The following is a 15,276-nucleotide window of genomic DNA, read 5'->3' on the forward strand; positions in this document are numbered from 1 at the left end:
CTTTTAATATTAAGCTACATTCACTATGATGAGGAATACTGTTATCCTCAAATATAATTGGCATTAATAATATGTTATTTACTTTGTAAAGATGTTAGACATTATTCATTCTGTTTAAATGCTTATGTGTAAAGTTGATGTTTCGCAAGTTATTCTGATCTTCTATGTATGTACTCATGTCATAATTCCTGTAACACTGACGTATATGTCTATTTCTATTCTTTTGTAATGCCTGTTTTACTACAAATGTTATCTGTATTGTTATGTTTTTTAATGATGTGTTTTGTACCTTTGTTATTGTATTCTTATGTTATAAAATTGTAATTGTCACCAGTTCATGATATTATTAACTTGTTAGTTACATTTCACTGCACACGTTTCTGTTGGTCATAGTACATGGACAATATGTGAGAAGTAGGGACTGTTAGTGTTTGCACGTGTGTTAATAATTCAGCAAGGGACTGGATAACAGCATTGCTGGTTCTAAGGACAATTCCAAACACTTTGTGAGTGCACAAGTGGTGGTTTATGGACTTGCTATATTCTCTGCAAGACTCTTCGATGGTGATTGTGCACCTGCACAGTCGCAACAGATGGCTGCTGGCCATTTCTACAAGGACTACAGTGGGTCTACACCTTTGCTGACTCACCAGTACCATTATTTCTACAAGGCCTGCAGTGGGTCTGCACCTCTGGTGGCCCACCAATACCGTAATCTCTACCAGGACTACAGTGGGTCTGTTCTGTGATGACCTACCTACCAATATTCTTCAAAACGTCGAATGACTCTGCTGTGGGTTTGCTATGTTGTGGCCCATTACCTGTCTGCATGTCAAGAGTCAGCACTGTCTTTCCGTTGGAAGGACCACACTACTTCTTCAAGACTGCATGGAAATCCACTACTTCTATGTGCATTTTCTTTAACTGCTCAGACTTTGAGAAAAACTCTGCATTTTTACTGTGATGAACAATGTGGACTGTCTTTATGGACTGTGAGAAATTTTTAGCTTTTGACCAACATTGTATCAATAAGTGTGTGCATTTGATTTCTTTGTTATTGTAATTATGAAATTTTTTTTTCAAATCTGTATTGGCCACTGCCCAATCCAATTTGTAAAAATTTTTGTGGGGAGCATGGGGGCTATGTAAGTAGGCTGTTTAGGTTTTTTTATTGGTAACGCCACCTCTGTATGAAAATCACTGGCTGTGCTGTGTGCAGTCTGTGGCTGCTTTGCATTGTTGTAATACTCGCCATTGTAGTGTTAGGCAGCTGGCTGTGAACAGCGCGTAGCGTTGCGCAGTTGGAGGTGAGCCGCCAGCAGTGGTGGATGTGGGGAGAGAGATGGCGGAGTTTTGTAATTTGTCATGAACTGCTATATTTATACATGATGATATCAAGGTAAATACATTGTTTGTTCTCTATTAATATCTTTCATTTGCTAACTATCCCTATCAGTAGTTAGTGCCTTCAGTAGTTTGAATCTTTTATTTAGCTGGCAGTAGTGGCGCTCGCTGTATTGCAGTAGCTTGAGCAGCGAAGATTTTTGTGAGGTAAGTGATTTGTGAAAGGTATAGTTTAATGTTAGTCAGGGCCATTCTTTTGTAGGGATTTTTGAAAGTCAGATTGCGTTGCGCTAACAAAATATTGTGTGTCAGTTTAAGCACAGTCATGTATAATTGTTCAAAGGGGACGTTTCATCCTCTGCATTAGAGGTCCGTTTCACTAACGACGGTTTGCAGTAGGGTTTTGTACTGTCTTCGAACAGCATGAATTAGTTCTAGAGAAATTGAAACATCCCCTTTGAAAAATTAATGAATTACTGTGCTGTAAACCTCTTACGTTATTTGATTTTCCAAGAGCTGAGCAAAACTGAACGTACTCAGACATTACTCTCTTTACTTATTCTGATCAACACTAAACTGACACACAATATTTTTAGCGAAACGCAATCTGACTTTCAATAATCCCTACAAAAGAATAGCCCTGACTAACAATAACCTATACCTTTCATGAATCACGTACCTCACAAAAATCTTCGTTACCCGAACTGCTGCAATACAGCGAGCGTCAATACTGCCAGCCAAATAAAAGATTCTAACTACTGAAAGCACTAACTGCTGATAGGCATAGTCAGCAAATGAAAGATTATAATAGAGAACAAACAATGTATTTATCTTAATATTGTTCAAAAGTCATAATACATTTATCAGTTCATGATATCCAGTATTACAAATTTACTCTTTCTGGCGGACACAAGTCCAGATCGCCCGCTCTTAAAATTCTGCCATCTCTATCCCCATATCCACCACTGCTGGTGGCTCACCTCCAACTGCGCAACGCTACGCGCTGTTCACATCCAACTGCCCAGCACTATAACAGCGAATATTCCAACAATACAAACCAGCCACAGACTTCACACAGCACAGTCAGTGATTTTCATATAGAGTGCTACGTGGCATTACCAGCATAAAAACCTAAACAGCCTACTTACAAAATGATTTATTGACAGATAGAACGGATTCAGCAAATACTGTCCTTGTGAGAAACAACTAACTCTTTACTCTCTCGATGGAATTAGTGCTATCGATAAGGCGTGTCAAATTGATTCCATATTTTTAGGTTTCCAATAGACTTTTGAGATCTTTCCTCACGATGGCCTATGGAGTTATCATCTCAGTTGCGTGACTGGATCGGTAATTCTCTGTCCGAAAGGTCACAGCTGTAGTAACTGAGGGAAAGTCATCAACCAAACAAAAGTAACATCTGGCGTTCCCCAAGGAAGTGTTGTAGGTCCCTTGCTGCTTCCAAGGCCGGCCGGTGTGGCCGAGCGGTTCTAGGCTGTACAGTCTGGAACCGCGAGACCTCTACGATCGCAGGTTCGAATCCTGCCTCGGGCGTGGATTTGTGTAATGTCCTTAGGTTAGTTAGGTTTAAGTAGTTCTAAGTTCTAGGGGACTGCCGGCCGCTGGTGGCCGAGCGGTTCTAGGCGCTCCAGTCTAGAACCGCGCGACCGCTACGGTCGCAGGTTCGAATCCTGCCTCGGGCAAGGATGTGTGAGATGTCCTTACGTTAGTTAGGTTTAAGTAGTTCTAAGTTCTTAGGGACTGATGACCTGAGATGTTAAGTCCCATAGTGTTCAGAGTCATTTGAACCATTTTTTTTCTAGGGGACTGATGACCTGAGATATTAAGTCCCATAGTGCTCAGAGCCATTTGTACCATTTTCTACTCCAAATTTACATAAACGACATAGGAGATAATCTGAGCAGCTCTCTTATATTATTTGCAGATGATGCTGTCACATACTGTCTTGTAAAAGTCATCAGATGATGAAAACCAATACCAAAACGATGTAGACAAGATATCGGTATAGTGCGAAGAGTAGCAATTGAACGAAATAATAATAATTTTGAAGTCGTTTACATCTGTACTAAAAGAAATCCGCCAAATTTCGGTTACTTGATAAATCACAGAAATCTAAAGGCTGAAAATTCAGCAAACTGCTTAGAGGCTACAATTACGAATAACTTAAATCGGGAAGATGACATAGATATGTTGTGGGTAGCGCAAACCGCAGACTTCGGTTTATTGGCTGAACACCTAGAAAAGGTAACTGGTCTACTAAACATAAGGTTGCCCCCTGTGGAGTATTGCTGTACAGTGTGGCTTCCCCATCAGATGGACATACGGATGAGATAGAAAAAGTTCAAAGAAGGATGGTTCGTTTTTTATTACCACAGAACAGGTGAGAGAGTTTCGCAGAAATGATTCGTGTACTGGGTGGCAGTCATTAAAACATGGGCTTTTTTTGCATCGGTATGTTTGCATGAAATATCTATCGCCAACTTTCTCCTCCGATTGCGAGAATATCCTGTTGGCAGCCATCTAGATAAGGAGAAATGATCATCATGATAAAAGAAGAGAAATCGGAGTTCGCAGGAAGGTTGAACTTTCGTTTTCCCCGCGCGCCTTTCGAGAGTGGACCGGTAGTAAAGTAGCTTGAAGGTCGTTGGATGAACTCTCTGCCAGGCAGAATTGCAGAGTAATTATGTAGTCGTAAGGAAGCTTGAACTGCATCTTTCCATGAAAAGACTCGCCTGTTGGTTTTATACTGACTATATCACAGCCATAAATCGCGAGCCATCTTACAATGTGTGATGAAGGGCACATCTCTTACACTGTCCTGCCCCTCCCCGCCAAACCCCCCCTACCCCCTCCCTATCCATCACCCGATCCTTTCACGCATCGCGCGTGAGAAGAAGAACTGTTGGTAAAGCTCAGCATGACATCTCTTTTAACTGATTTACGTTTCATGATCATTTCATGAGACGCATTTGAGGGGAAGTAATATGTAACCCAACTATACCAGGAACGTATGCTCTCGAAATTTCAATGCGCTGCACAATACCTCTCTTGTAGCGTCTGACACTCCAGTTCGTTGAGGATTTCCGTAACGCCGTCTCGTCGAGTAAACTAACCCGTGACAAAACAAGCCACTCTTCGATCTTATCTCTGCTTTCAGTCCTACTGCCTAACGGCCCCAGTCCGATGAACAACACGCCTAGTCCAGCATTAGCTGAACTAGTGTTTTGGGAGAAATTTTTTTCGTGAATGAATTACATTCCCTTATGATTCTCTCAATGATCTCTTACTGGAATCTGCTTTTCTTACTATTTATTTTACGTCGTGTTTCAGTTTTCGTTCCTTCCAAATGCTTACTCCCGGGTATTTTACGATAATAGCTGCCAATAGTGTAACTGAACAGCAGTGCACCTCTTGTTATCCTGGTCAACACTGCAGTTGTAAATGTTAGAGAAAACTATACTGATTTCTTACCAAGTGTAGCGATATGTGATATGTGATCGGAGGCGTTAACATGTGTTTAAAATTTAGCATAAACAAGTACTTCATGTACTCTTTTTGATCAGATAAATAATTTAATCAGTTTAAATGAAACAAAACCTATGATTTCAAATAATATAACTTTCTCTATGACTGTCAGGTAGTATCTAAAGCAGCAGAACATGGTATATCGGAAGTAGGATTTGATATGAATATGAAGGTAGGAGACATAGCGAGTTACTGTGAGCAGTTCAGTAAAGGGGTTGTTCTCATCAAAATCGGCAGCAAACCGACACCGAAAACCACAGTTCAGGCATATACGCTGACGTCGAAAGCTGGAGATGAAGAGATAGAGCAAGCATATAAGGGTATTGAGTGGGTGATTCAGTAAGTAAAAGGAGATAAAAAGCTAATAGAAATGGAGGACTGGAATGCTGTTGTAGGGAATGAGTACAAGAAAGGGTTGCAAGAGTATATAGGTGTGGTACTAGGAATGAGAGAGCAGAAAAACTACTTCACTTCGGCAGTACATTTTAGCTAGTAATAGCAACTACTCTCTTCAAGAATCACAAGAGGAGTAGATGTTAGATGTACAGGGTGGTCCAAAAGTCCGGGAAAACCCTGATAAATTCCAAATGGAGTAGCAAACAAGGAAACAGAGTCACTAGACAAGAGGAACGGGAAGGGGGAAACTTTATAGGCTATGCCACCAATACGACGGCCATCTTGAAAGCCACCATCTTGGATTCAACTCGAAAATTTCAAAAGGGAATGTGGGCATGTGACATATCAAACAGATAGAGAATTTCACCAGAAAAATAATGCCGTTGTTATTTTAAACATAGCTTTATTCATTCTCAGGCTATAGCCAATTACTTGCGGCAGCAGTGGGACGCTCGGCAGCGTAAATATTACGTACTTAGAAGTCATAAAATGGAGTCTGAAACGGTGCAAAGTGACTAGCCCATGCCTGATATGTTACATGTGTTTAACTGTTAGGTATCATTTACTCATGCTAACATTATAATCATTGTTTCCTTATTTACAGGTTACAAACTGTCCTTAACACATGAAGAACGCATTGAAATCATCTCGATATCAGGAGAAAGAATAACACGGGTCATTGCTGAGGATTTCAACAGTCATCACCCAACCAGACAGCCCATCACTCAAAGCGCAGTTGCCCGGCTTTTGGCCAAATTCCGAACAACAGGTTCTGTCGGAGATAAACCTAAGGCTGGAAGACCAAAATCCACCACCGATGAAGCAACAACAGTGAGCGTGTTGGCATCATTTGGCAAGAGTCCGCAACGGAGTACTCGTCGCCTGTCACGAGAATGTGGGGTTAACCGTACCTCCATACTGCGAATTTTATCGCATCATAAATGGCACCCGTACAACATTCAGCTGCTCCAACACCTGAGCGAGGATAACCCAGACCGTCGGGTACAGTTCGCAGAATGGGTGACACAGCAGCTGCAGATAAACCCACGTTTCCCCTATCAGGTGCTGTTCAATGATGAAGCCAATTTCTTTATCAATGGTGAAGTGAACAAGCAGAATCACAGATACTGGTCCGACACAAATCCGCACTGGAGTGATGGTTCCAAAACGGTCGATTCAGAAAAAGTGATGGCTCTGAGCACTATGGGACTCAACTGCTGAGGTCATTAGTCCCCTAGAACTTAGAACTAGTTAAACCTAACTAACCTAAGGACATCACAAACATCCATGCCCGAGGCAGGATTCGAACCTGCGACCGTAGCGGTCTTGCGGTTCCAGACTGCAGCGCCTTTAACCGCACGGCCACATCGGCCGGCAGAAAAAGTGATGGTCTGGTGTGGTGTGTGGGAACCAAAGTCGTTGGACCTTTTTTTTTTTTTTTTTAATTGATGGTGCGTTAACAGCCAACGATTATCTGAGGTTATTGGATGAAGAAGTGTTTCCATCGTTGTTAACGGAGGACGGGACATTTCCGGAATTCTTCCAGCATGATGGCGCCGCACCACATTATGGGCACAATGTGCGAGCGCACTTGGATTTGCAGTTCCCTTAAAAGTGGTCTGGTCGTAGGGGTGCTGCGGAGTGGCCACCACATTCAACAGATTTGACTCATTTTGATTTTTATCTTTGGGGTCATGTCAAAGCACTGGTTTATTCTGTGAAAATACGGGATTTGCATCATCTAAAGCAGCGCATTGTTGATGCGGGTGGTCAAATTCAGCCAGATGTGTTGGTCAACGTTCACCAGGACTGTATTCGGGGGATAGCATTAACAATCCAACATAATGGACAACATATAGAGCCATTCCTATGACTGTTGGTGGTCTCTCGGGACTGTGTAACATCGGCGTAATGTCTCTTCGGCACATAACACACATGCTGAAGAGCGTCCCACCGCTGCCACATGTAACTGGCTATAACCGGGAAATGAATAAAGCTATGTTTAAAATAACAACGGCGTTGTCTTTCTGGTGAAATTCTCTATCTGTTTTATATGTCACATGACCACATTCTCATTTGAAATTTTGGAGTTTAATCCAAGATGGCGGCTTTTAAGATGGCCGCCATGTTGGTGGCATAGCCTATAAAGTTTCCCCCTTCCCGTTCCTCGTGTGTAGGGACTCTGTTTCCTTGTTTGCTACTCCATTTGAATTTTATGAGGGTTTTTCCGGACTTTGGGCCACCCTGTATTTGGCAAAGGCCGGCAGCTACGGGAAAATTTCAGTCATATTAAACCATAGTCAGGATGAGATTTCGAAATAGAATACTGGACTGTAAGGCATGCCCAGAGGCAGATATTGGCTCAGATCACAATTTAGTTGTGATGAAGAGTAGGCTGAATATCAGGAGACTAGTCAGGATACGGATGTAGTAAGAATTGACGAGATTCGCTTCAAGCTCTCTAAAGCTATAAATACTGCGATAAGGAATAGCTCGGCAAGCATTTCAGTTGGAAAGAAATTAACATCTCTGAAAAGGGCACTCACAGATGTTGGAAAGAAAAACGTAGATACAAAGAAGGTAGCTACGATGATCTGTGAAAGAAGGAAACACAAAAATGTTCGGGGAATTTTAGGTATTTACAAATACAAGTCGCTAAAAAATGAAATAAATCGGAAGTGCAGGGAAGGGAAGGGAAGGGAGGAGTAAATGGCTGCATGAAAAATATGAAGAATATTAAAAAGAAGTCACTGTCGGAAGGACTGATTCAATGTACAGAATGGTCAAAACAACCTTCAAAATTAAGTGCAAGCATGGTAACATAGTACAATGGCAATTAACTGTTAAATGTAGAGGAGAGAGCAGATAGTAGGAAAGAGTACACTGAAGGCCTCTGTGAGGTGGAAGACTTGTCTGATGACGTGATAGAAGATGAAACAGGAGTCGATATAGAAGAGATAGGGGAACCTGTATTAAAATCATAATTTAAATGAGCTTCCAAAACATTCTAGAATGTTCCGCAATGTTCTACAATAACACGAGATGTTCTGGAGTGTTCGGGAATAGTCTGGAGAATTCGGGATGATTTCAGAATGTTCGGAAGCATCCGAGAGCATCCCGGACCATTGTGGAACATTCCAGAACACTCTCTAATGTAGTGGAACGTTCTGGAATATTGTGGACCATTCGAAGCCTTCTAATGTAGTGGAATTTTCTGGAACATCGTGGACCATTTGAAGCCTTATTGGTATGCTCTGGAATTCGCCACTGGTTTGCCTACCCGTTGGTAGGGGTTTTTAAAGCAAGATCCGTCGTAGGTTCGGATATCAGTTTCTTATCAGTGACGAGGGCTGGAACAGAAAAAGTACTGAAGTGAGTGACTATTAACAACACAGTGACATGTGAGTATTCAAAGGGGTACAGTGACTGAATACAAATCGAAAGAAAGTGTGAAAAGTGCATTAAGTGTACTAAGTGTATCTGTTAATATAATGTTTATTTGATGTACATTTTACATAATGCGCAAAAATAGTTAGAATACGTTTTCAATAAAAAAATTTACCTCTTAAAATTTAACAAGAATTGTAAATAAAACATGCATTCAATAATTTTTTTACCTCTCATACTTTAAAGCTTATCATATTATTCTAGCTACCACACAATCTCATACCAACTCTGAGCGAAGCCGGGTACCTCAGCTAGTATCAAATAAGGTAGGGGACTTGTTCAACACACAGGGAGTGTTACCAGACACGCCGGTCACACAGCATAGGATACCAACGGGGAATCATCCACCAATGTTTAGGAAACAGTATCTGGAGCGAAAGTGTTTACAGCCTTTGATAGAACAGTGTGTAGATCGATAGTTGTCAGATGGAATCATACAACATAGCGACAGTGCGTGGTCCAGCAGCGTGGTCCTTGTGCCTAAAAAATCAACACCTGGGACCAAGAAATATCGATTTTTCTGTAATTATAGATTTTTTTATGAGAAAACAGTGTCAGATGCGTATCCAATTCCTAATATTACGAACAGGCTGGATTATTTGTGTCAATGCAAGTTCTTTACGACTCTGGATTTGAGGAGTGGGCACCTTCAAATAGAAGTTCAACCTGATGATAGACATAAAACAGCATTTACCACAACATCTGATCATTACGAATATCATAGGATGCCTTTTTGGTCGAAGAAAGCACTGGTCACATTTCAATGGTTGTTGGATGAAGTCCTCAGAGGCTTATATTCTACTAAGGGGTATGGTCTGCTTGGATGACATAATTGTCTTTGCGAAAAATCTAGAGAAACATTTGCAGCGTTGGGAATCAGTATATGACAGGTTAGAGAAACCTCGACTGATCCTTAGTATTGAAAAATGTCACTTTGCACAGATGCAAGTAAACTATCTAGAGCATATACTGTTAAACTATCTAGAGCATATACTGTAATTAGTCAGGATGGATTAAGATCAAATCCGTGCCTTACATCGGCAGTAAGTGACTTTCCAATCCCTCAGACTGTTAAGCAGTTACAATCATTTATGAAAACTAAACTCCGTCTGAACAGGCCTTGGAAGGCCCAATGGTACCGAACGACCGCCGCGTCACTGGATGCCGATATGGTCGGATCATGTCGCTCTCCAGGCGGTATGTCAATTTACAAGACTGGAGCCGCTACTTCTAAATCAAGTAGATTCTCAGTATGCCTCACAAGGGTTGAGTGCCCCCCCGCTTCCAACAGCATTTGGCAGACTGGATGGTCACCCACCCAAGTTAAGCCCGGCAGCGCTTAACTTCGGTGATCTGACGGGAACCGGTGTTAGCATTGCGGCAAGGCTGTTGGCACCATCATTTATGGGATTATCAAGGTATTATCGTCGATTCGTAAAGAGGTTTGCAGAAATAGCTCAACCATTGACGACATTGTTAAGAAAAGGGGGTTATGTTTAGCTGGATGCCCGAGTGTCAGACAACATTTCAAAATTTAAAGTTTGTATTAACTTCAGATCCTATTTTGGTGTTTCTAAATTTCACAAAAAACATTTATATTGTCTGGCGACGCTAGTTCTACGTATTGGGTGTTATTTTAGAACAGATGATTGAGGGAACAAAGCATCCAGTCGCATATGCCTCTCGATCAGCTTAATAAGTGTGAAAAATTTTTTTATGCTACCCAAAAGGAGACGTTAGCTTTGATCTATGGTGTTTCTTATTCGAGACGTTACCTGTATGGGCGTAAATTCACTGTTGTTACTGATCATACTTACATTACTTATCGACCATACGCCTGCTCTACGAGCCTCTTCCACTTCTGCCTGTCCATTGAGCTGTTTGTCCGTTTGCTGTTGCTGTCCATCCTAGTTGTGTCCTCCCGAATGTTATCCCGCCATCTGATTCTGGGTCTCCCTCTTCCTCTCGTTCCATCTATTGTTCCGCTGACTGACATTCTAGGTAGTCTATTCTCTGTCATTCTTGCTATATAGCCTGCCCAATTCAACCTTATCCTCTTGAGTACTTCGATGAAGTTACGGTGATTGTACAGCCCTCTTAATCCTTCATTTCTTCTTATTCTCCATTCCATGTTATTTTCGTTGTATACAGCTCCAAAAATATTCCTTAGTACTTTTCCTTCAAATATTAACATTTTTCCTCATCTTTCTTTCTAAATATTAATGTTTCACATCCATACAACATGACAGGTATAATGGTCGATTCATATAAGCGGATTTTGAAGTTACTTCTAAGTGATCTTTTTCTTAGAATTTTGATGAAACTAAAAAGTGTCTTGTTTGCTGTTGATAAACGGGCGTCTATTTCTATATCTGTTCTGTTATTATTACTAAAAAGACTTCCTTGGTACCTGAAGTGGTCAACGGTCTTGATGTTGAATCCATTTACACTCAGAGGTGCATCTTTTCTGGTTTTAAAAATGTTCAAATGTGTGTGAAATCTTATGGGACTTAACTGCTAAGGTCATCAGTATCCAAGCTGACACACTACTTAAGCTAAATTATCCTAAGGACAAACACACACACCCATGCCCGAGGGAGGACTCGAACCTTCGCTGGGACCAGCCGCACATTCCATGATTGAAGCGCCTCAGACTGCCCGGCTAATCCCGCGCGGCTTTTGTGGTTTTCTTACTTATGAGCAGGTATTCTGTCTTATCGATCATGCAGCATTAAAATCGGTACTTGGGCTGAAATATCCTGCAAATCATATTATGAGATGGGCTTTGAAGTAAAGCCAATTTGAGTATGACGTAAAACACAAACTAGGGGTTAAACATGCAAATGCTGATGCGCCTAGCAGGAAGATAGGAGCAAGACAGGTTTTGGGGTTTGATTTAAGAACTCTAACGAGAGAACAAGTGAAGGATAAAGAATGTCAAGTGTATTGTAAACAGCCACAGTTTGTCATGCATGATGGCATATTGTGCACATCAACTGAGTGTGGTAGCTCCAGCAGCTTTACAAACAGAGGTATTACAGCAACCTAATGATCATATACTGCCAGGTCACAGGGGTAAGAGAACAACAGACAGAAGGGTAGCAGACAGATTCTGATGGAGAACAAGGTGGGCTGATGTGGAACAGTACGTAAAGAACTGTATTCCGTGTGCACTACGTACCCATTTGAGTCACCAGAAGGTGCAGTTGCAAAGGTTACTGGAGTCTGATTAACCATTTCAAATGAGAGGAGCTGATGTCATAGGACCGTTTCGCAAGAGTCAAACAGGTAACAAATACGTGTTGACAATGATTGACCATTCTCCGAGGTATCTGGTTATGGTAGCAATACCGGATCAGAAGGCAAGTACTGTAGCGAACGATATGATGAATCATTGGCTTCTTAAGTTCGGGGTGCCGTGAAGAATTATGACAGACCAGGAGACTAATTTCATGTCCGATCTCATTAAGCAATTGTGTCACTTACTGAAAGCTAGGAAATTGCGTACGAGTCAGTTGCAACCACAAACAAATGGTCTTACAGAAAGAGTGCATAGGACTATAGCGAAAATTCTGACTCATTTCGTGGAGTCACAACATTAGGACTGGGCTATATACCATTTCGTCGTTTGTGCCTACAACACAAAGCGTCATTCGCTTGTGATCCAGAATGCGGCATAGATCAGATCTTAGTCATAGAAAAAATTATTTTCTCTTCAAACAACACTTTCGTAACAGACCATACAACGTAAATGGAACACCACTGAATATTATCAAGTGTAATATTTAGATTTTGAGAAATGACTCAGATAAATTCTTGTACCAGATGAAACTAGCTGTGAAACTGGATGGAATAGTGAAATGTACGAAAAATGAAAACGTACATACATGAAGCTGCAGAAAAGAAAGTCAGTTTGTGGAAGGTATAGGCAAGGTACTCCATGCTCGAGTGAGGGAAGCTGCATATGAGAAAAGGTTAACTACTCAAAAAACTCAATATAGATTAAATTATGATAACAAAAGGAGAAGGGTACAGAAAGAAGTAACGAAAACTAAGCACTGCCATGATATTAATCTAGAATCAGGCAACACAGAAGTATATAAAAATGGGGAAACCACTCAAAGAGACGCTGAGGCAACATAAACACGTTGCAGAAATGAGTCGCATCTCTATAAAGGTTTGAACAATGCATTACGAAAATCGAACGGATAATAGGGCATAATTCACAGCCGATTAAGAAAACCGTCCTGCTAACTCACTACAAACCGAACAACAAACAGTAGTAGACTCAGGGGTGTACGTGAAGCTCTCCAGCAAATGAAAAATGAATAAGTTTCAAGATTTTGAAATGTGCCTTTGGAACTCCAAAACACAGCCGCCTAAACAGTTTTATAAATACTAGCAAAAATATTAAGTATATATTAAAACGGCGAGGAACCGCCATTGAAATTATAAAAATATTTCTTCCTTATTTAAAGAAAGAAGAAGCCAGCAAGCTTGCTCAAACAATAGAGAAATTATCGTAAGTTGTACAGTACACCAGTAAAGCACACATGAGAAGCACAGATAACCTAGTCGGTGGAACAAAATAGGTTTCGTGCGGGACGGTCATTTACAGGTGGCCATAACTGTTTAAACATCTCATTAAAACAGAAGCTATATACAGTCACACTAAGTAAGTTTCAGGCAGTATAATTATTTGGTTATTGGTAATATGATGTCCAGAGAATGAGTAACTTATATTAGGATCACAATAATGTGTCTGAAGCAGGTAAAAATATTTCACGAGGGGAAATGAGAGTCCAAGGTAAGGGTACCTGATCGAACTAGTTGTATAACGGGTACAGAGTAGTAGGTACGGAAAACTGGAAGAAGAGAAAAGTCGTGGACGGGAAATTCCACGGGAAAAGAAACTTAGTTATTAGGAAGGAAGTGCATGTAAGTACAATTAAGTTCACGGAAAGAAAGGAATCAAACAGTATAATCACTTAGGAATGAAATAAACAGGGAGCGCAGAGAAGCGAAACGGCTGCAGGGAACATGTGAAGAATTAGAAAAGAAGTTATCGTCGGAAGGAGTGAGCATAAAGAAAATTCAAAATAACTTTCGGTGCAATTAAAAACATGGGTCTCATAATTAAGAATTCAGTGGGAATGACCACTGTACCTCTTTCAGGGGGAAGAACTGATTGATGCGTGATAGAAGAAGAAATTGGAGTTAATATGGAAGGGACAAGGGATCCAGTACTAAATTCAGAGTTTAAGAGATCTCTATAACACATAAGATAAAATTAAACAAAACGGATATAACAATCTATAGGAATTTGTAAAATAATTGGGTTAAACGTCAACCAAATGACTATTAAATTTGGTATGTAGAATCCATGAGACGAGCGAAATACCATCAGACCCCAATTACATTACCAACAAAATTCAAAAGATAGTAAGATTTCGTGCATTCTTTTATGCTAACTGCCACACAATTTCGTATCAACTCACTGAGAGAAACCGGTTACCTCAGCTATTATCAAATCAGGGAGAACGAGTACTTAACACTCCATCAGAATTTCTAGAATCATTGGAGGAACTGGTAACAATACGACTATGCTTGTTGGCGTATATAATGTATCAGAATGGCAATATAGCATCTGGTTTTCGGGAAAACATGATTCACACAATTCCGAAGAATGCAGGAGCTACACAAGTGAGAGTTATAGCACATTCAGCTTAACAGAACATGCATCCCAGTTGCTGACAAGAGTAATATACAGAAAAATGGAAAAGAAAATTAAGGATCCGTGAAATGACGATGTGTTCGCCGTCTTTCACTAAGTTTGTCGCAGGCTGTGTTCCACAAATGGACGGCTTAGAGAAAGAAGCGGCGACACATCCTGCAGGACTTGTTCCTCGTTTTGCACGACGGTGCTCGAGCGCATACGGCTTAAGTTGTGACTGCTTTGTTTGGTAGATGGGGCTGGAAAGTGACGTACTACCCATCATACTCCCAGAGCCAAAGACCGTGTGAATTCAGATTGGTTTATAAAGCGGCGGATGCACTTCATACCGTTCATTTCAGAACGGTTACAGGGATTCGTCGGGGAATAACGGGCGCCCCTTAGAATATCCAACGACTTTCAAACTTATGGCAACGGGCTATACACAACGTTGGTTACTATTTTGGTGGACAGCAAAACTTCGAAACGAGAACCTATTTTGTATAACTTATGAATAAGTACACTGACGGAAAAAAATCCAAATATCGAAATGGAAATGTCGTGTGGCTAGGGCCTCCCGTCGGGTAGACCGTTCGCCTGGTGCAGGTCTTTCGATTTGACGCCACTTCGGCGATCTGCGCGTCGATGGGGATGAAATGATGATGATTAGAACAACACAACACCCAGCCCCTGAGCGGAGAAAATCTCCGAACCCAGCCGGGAATCGAACCCGGGCCATTAGAATTGACAGTCTGTCACGCTGACCACTCAGCTACCGTGGCGAGCAAATATCGAAATATAATTTCTGTAGAGTATGAAATGTCGTGAAA

This window comes from Schistocerca americana, chromosome 5 (assembly GCF_021461395.2).
Source record: "Schistocerca americana isolate TAMUIC-IGC-003095 chromosome 5, iqSchAmer2.1, whole genome shotgun sequence".
Taxonomy (NCBI): domain Eukaryota; kingdom Metazoa; phylum Arthropoda; class Insecta; order Orthoptera; family Acrididae; genus Schistocerca; species Schistocerca americana.